We start from the raw sequence: 6,031 nt of genomic DNA on the forward strand, positions 1-6,031 counted from the left end.
AATAGGAGAGGTGGAAATTAGACAGCAAGGAGAATTTTTTGTGTCTCTGGGAAGGACATAGGAATTTCTGAGGATGGAAAGACTTTGGAAAGCTCTCCGAGAGAGGTCATCTTGTTTGTTCCCTAGTTCCCCACCTCCTCCAGCAGATGGATAATCTTAAAGTTCTCAAGAGAAAGGAGATCCTTACCATCCCCAGCAGGAAATTCACTTCTCTAAAGTCCATTTTATTAGGACATTCTTTTTGAAGTCTAAACTCCTGCTGGAATTTAAGTCTTATTTTTTAAACCTTTCTATTGAGGTATAATTTACATACAACAAGGGGCAGGTCTTAAGTGTACAGCTCAATAAATTTTGATATGTGTACACACCATGTAACTACCATAGATCAAGATATACAACATATCCAACAGCCAGAATAAGCCTATTTCTTTTTTGTATGCCTTCCATGCGAAAGGAGGACCCCCTCCGTAAATAGCCAGTTAGAAACGTTTCGAGCTTCAGAGGACCTCTTAGCCTCTTTTCTCTTGGCTGATCAACCCACCATCAGTAGCTTCATGTCACTAAATCATACACTTTCAGAACTGGAGGAGACCTCAGGACACTTAGCTTCCTCATTTACCAGACAAAGAGCAGAAAGGAGGGAAAGCAACTTGCCCAAGATCACACAGAATGCAGTTATAGAATGTTTTGCTAGAATGTTCTGCTTTGCCCACTAATCCCTCTTCCAGTCCTCTCCTGGCTCTCCGAGACAGCGGAGCCCAGGGCCTTTACTGGGGCCTTATTTGATAGCAGGGAGCCCACCCCGATCATGGCCTTTAGGCACTGGAGTGACTGTCTTTTTCATTCCGCTCTGTCCCTTCCTAAGCCCTTCCCTCTTCCTCCCAGAGTGAGGGACAAACGAGAACAGACAAATAGCCGCCTGTCTCCTCTGCTAGGACACCCTGATCCCGCGCATCTGATTGGCTTCTGCCCAACGCAAACAAACAACCTCCCGCAGAGACCCAGCATATAAAGGCTCCAGGATGACAGTAGTGCCCCCGTTCCCAGGCTCACCCTTCGCAGCTCCTTGCTTTAAACTGTGGTTTGGAAGTCTCTGATATGTAAATCCGTAAAAGATTGAGTCTGGCAGGGAGGAAGGCCTGGAACTATTTGATAGAACCCTTTGAGGATGGAATGAGAAAGGAACAGAGCAGGAATAAATACAGTGTGAATAATCCAACTGTGTTTAGTTTGCTCCAGGTCACGTTCATTCTCAGTTCTCCCCAGGAGACACTGCGAGGTAGGAATGGGGTAAGACGGCTCAGGCTTGAGTTGGGGTCTTTTCACTGAACTGTATCTTCTGAGGAGAGGCCTTTGTCACTCCTGCTACCGGCTGACCAGGGAGAGGGAGGTGGAACCATCTTGGACAAGCATGAAGTCCTGCCACCTCTTTCCCTGACACCCCAGACTCAGCTTCCACCCTCCAGGCACATTTAGCTGACCAAGGTCCTGGCCCCTTGGTGATGGCAAGCATGGTCCCAGTTTACTACTGGGATTGTTGCATGAAGGACTGGAAGAGTTGGCAAAGCAGAGCGAGGCTAGGTGTGCCTGGCGGGGCTTCCCTCTCCTTCCAGTGAAATTCACGTGCACTCACAGCTGCCTCCCTGCGGCCGAGTCTTCTGTAGACGCTGCAGGGCAGCCTCACACTCCTTCGCTGCTGGTTCTCACTTTTCTCCTCCTCCCTGGGAGCCCCCAGGATGCTGTCTTTTCTCTGGCCCTGGCTCAGACCTCTTGTGGGGCTGGATCCTGGCTGCACTGTAGTACAATGTGGGAGGTGAGCCTGGGGATATCAGCCTTGTGGAAAGGCATATTTTCCACTCAGGACACCCAAATGGCTTTTGTACTGTGGGTAGAGTCAAGAGTGGGAAGGAAGAAGATGTGGCCATGCCTTTGGGTGGAGGGGGCATGAGGCCATGGAGGCTACAGGGAGGAACACAGGACCACTTATCAGATACTGACTTCTTATGAGGCTCTATACCAACCTTCTGGAACTTCAGACTTCCGAATTATCAAATGGGAACCACACCTACGCAATGGGACGGGCTGGTGTGAGGGTGATGGAGCAGACTTCTACCAAGTGAAAAGCACACTGTGAATGAGGTTCATTGTTATAATGGTTCGTTCAACTGGGAAAAAGTTTAAAGAAGGAGAGAACAAGGTGGGAAAGAGCTGAGCCCCATTAGACCCATTCATCCTCGCACTAGCCACATTCTCTAAGAAAAGACGGGGCCCCTCATGGGGCTGGGGTCTCTCTCTAAACAGTGAGGGTGTCCCTCTCTATTTTTTCATCTCAATCTCTCTATTTCCATCTCTGTGAAGAATGGGAGGATGCCACCACCAAGCCTCAGATGCCATGTGGAGCCCTGACTGTGCCGGATCTTGGGCTGCCCTGCCTAGCTCAGAAGTCCTGGACAGAACTCATTTCCCTGTGGGTCAGACCAGCCCCTTGATGTGGGGCTTTTGAGAAGTGGGCCTTACTGATCAGAACCTAGAAACTAGAGGTGAAGTTGTCCAGAGGGAGGAGCTGGCTGGCTCCATGGGCAGCTTCTTTCTGGCTCTGAAAGGTCCTGAAGGAATGGGAGGGGAGTGTCTTGTCCTCATCTTAACCTGGCAGATATTCAGGTTTGTCAACCATCTCTGTCCTGAGGGATAACACCTGTTCTATGTCCAAGGTAGATGGGGGTGAAGCAAAATGGTAGAAAGCGCAGAGAACAGTAAACGACAAACGTCTAGAGGCTATTTTCATGGTTACTAAGATTTAACAATTATATTTTACATATTACTGATCGTGTTACCTATCACTTCTGTTTGTCACATCAGTTCATGACTATTTTCAAGGAGACCATTGAAATTGTATTTTTGTTCAGCCGCTTCTGCAAATACCTTGAAATCCCAAGTTCTCATTTTATCAGCCCTTCTCATTCTCCCAGGTCTCAAGATCTGCTCTCTCAAATCCCTGCTTCTGTTCTCCTTCTGGCCAATTTGTGTTGCATCTGACTTTACTTCATACAGACTCTCACTCCTAGTCTCACACTGGTCAAACTTAGCCCAGAAGTAAGAAGATTTGCAAGTAGTAATCAACCATTCTCAGACCAGAATGTGAATAACTGGAAAAAGTGAGCCCCAACTTATAGTTCTACATTCTTTCACATGGGAGACGTGAATACTCTCACAGTATTATCATTCCCATTTTATGGGCAAGGAAACCAATGTCTAGAGAAAGTTAGTAAATTGCTAGTAAGTAACCCAGGTGGCTCATCTCCAAAGGTAGATGAATTCCTCCCTTCTGTGAAAGAAAATTCCTCCAAACTTAGAAAAGGCAAAATGAAGATGGCTTGGGTTTTGTTCTTGTTGGTATCACTGTAGAGCATTGTCTGCAAGATTGCATGACACTCAATTGACTCTCCTGGGAAATGTAACTTTATTGCTCCAGCATGTCTGATAAATAATCAACAATGACACAGGTGAAACATTTATAGTCCTGTATGGTTAGTGGTTAACTTGCAGAGGTTGATAAAATGATAGGGTTTATTGCCCAATAGCAAAGTCAACCACAAGGGTGTTCTGGTTTTATTATCCTAGAAAGTTGACCAATCTACATCTAAATTAGTAATCTTATTTTGGCAGTCCTTTTTTTATTGACTGTATAAATCCCTGTTTCTCAAATGCTCTTCAAAGCAGCTCTGTTGTCTTCTTCCTAGTTTCCGCATTAATGAGTTAAAAAAATCTTTGACATGAGTAACAAATAACTTTGACAATTGTGTCTTTTCACTCCTCAACTTTCCTATATTGAAGTCAACACACTAGTGCTTTCTGTTTCCCTCAAATAGCAGATCCACTGGTACAACTAGCACGTGAGTTCCCTGCGAGACTGAACTCGCTTGAGGGGAGGACACTTGGAATCTCCAGCCTGCAGAGGACCAGCAAGGGCACTGGAGGAAGTGGCCATTCTCAGCAAGAGTCCACAGTGCCGTCTTGTAGTTACAGCTAGGCTGGCTGCTGCTCCAGTGGGCCACCACTGTTAGAGCAACTCAGTTCCATTAGCAACATCACAGACTATAATGTGTCCCTTGTGCTTCCTCCAGGAAGCCTCCCAAGAAACAGCTGAACAGTTTTCTCACCTGGCATACACTAGGCCATTCAGAAAATATTTACTAAATGAACAAATAAAACTGAGGGTTCCCCCCCACCCCCAGTTTCTGTAAGCTTAACCAAAAGACAGGGCATAATGGTTAAGTTCCACAGGCTCTGGAATTTGAGTGTCTGGAGATAAACTTCAGACAACCTATTCACTAGATAAAATTAGGCAACTTACCTTCTTTTTATTTCAGTGTTTTTGTCTGAAAATGAGGATAACAACATCAATAATTAGAACAGGGCCTGACTCATAAAATGCACTCAATACATCTTAGCCCCTTACTACTGGTGAGCTGAAGTGTCAAAGGGAGCAGAAGCAATCAAAACACAGATACTGACTGATTGATTCTAAGGGATCACCTGATTTTTAAGGACATAAAAACCACACACACATACAAGTCAATGTCCTATTTATTTTCATTTATATGTTATAAAACATAACAAAATTAATACAGGAATATAAAGAAAAAAATTAAACCACTAACAAAGGGATAAAGGAAAAGTAAAATCCTGCTTGCTTCCTTTCCTGCCTTCCTTCTTCTCATTTCTTTCTGGAACAATTAAACCATTGGTAAGCCTCTTTTGTTTATGTCCAGAAAGTTTTTAAGAATCTACAAGAATGCAGATAAGTACAAACACACATTATGCATATATTCTTTTTTTTTAACTAGTTGAGATCATATTATACAAACTGTTCCTTACTTTGCTTTTTTAATCTAATAATGTGTTATGAGCATCTGTTATTAGCACATGACATAAAGCTTCTTCATTCTTTTATGTGTGTGCATAATATTCCAGTGGGTGACTGTAGCATAATTTATTTGATAAGATGCCTATCATTGCTAGAGGTTGGGACAACCAGTTAGCCATCTTGGGAAAAAAAAATCTGATCCATAACGCATTCCTTAAACGAAATAAATTCCAAGAAGCTCAAAGACTTAAGTGTAAAAATGAAGCCAGAATGAATTGTAGAATAATAATTTTTGCAAATTGGAAGGCAAATTTTATTGCTTTCTTAAAAACTGATTACACAACGATGCACTTCATTTTAGACAATTTAACAAACGTAAAAACATTTAAAAACGGAAAGTCCCCCTAAATCCTACCACATGGAGAAAATAAATTTTAACGTTTTGTTGTCTGTCCCATCAAACTTTCAAGGCATTTTGTACTATGTGTATGAATTTTGTCGTGATTTAATGTGCAATAAAAAAGACAGCCAGCAGGTGGCGCGAGAAGGCTGCATTACCTGCACTGCCGGGCCTACCACAGAGCAGGGCTCCGTCCATACACAGTCTTGTGCACTGTTGGGGGATCACCACTTGTCTGAGGCGGAGCATGCTCAGGGATGGAAAGGCTACAGCAGAAATCTGGGGTCGTCTTCAGGCTCAGAGCGCCCTCAGACTTCTGGCTCTGACAAGGCTTAATTAAGCTCCAGTTCAGAGGGAGAGACTCCCAATTTTTCAAAGCAATTTTCTTCATATTTGTGGCAACAGTGCCAAGAGAAAGAAGGGGGTGGGATTCCTTGCTGTTTTTCTTTCCAGCATGGTCCTTTTTCCCACCTCTACTTCCACTCATGTTGGTGTCTTTTATTCTGTCCCATTCAGCAATTTTCCACAGCATTTTTACTGATGTTTCTGAAAATATTTCATTTTTAAAAATATACAAAACAACCCAAATGGATGTGTGGGCTACCTTGAAAACTTCACTCCTCTGGCACGACTCAGAAGTGGCAGCAAGCCCTACAGAGGAAAGAGGGCCCGTTACAAGCCCTCCTCTGATCCACTCTCCCCACGCCACCACCACAACCAGCATATTCACACCCTGAGGTGTTCAAGCCCCTTCACAGAAGGAG

This window comes from Camelus ferus, chromosome 21 (assembly GCF_009834535.1).
Source record: "Camelus ferus isolate YT-003-E chromosome 21, BCGSAC_Cfer_1.0, whole genome shotgun sequence".
Classification (NCBI taxonomy): Eukaryota; Metazoa; Chordata; class Mammalia; order Artiodactyla; family Camelidae; genus Camelus; species Camelus ferus.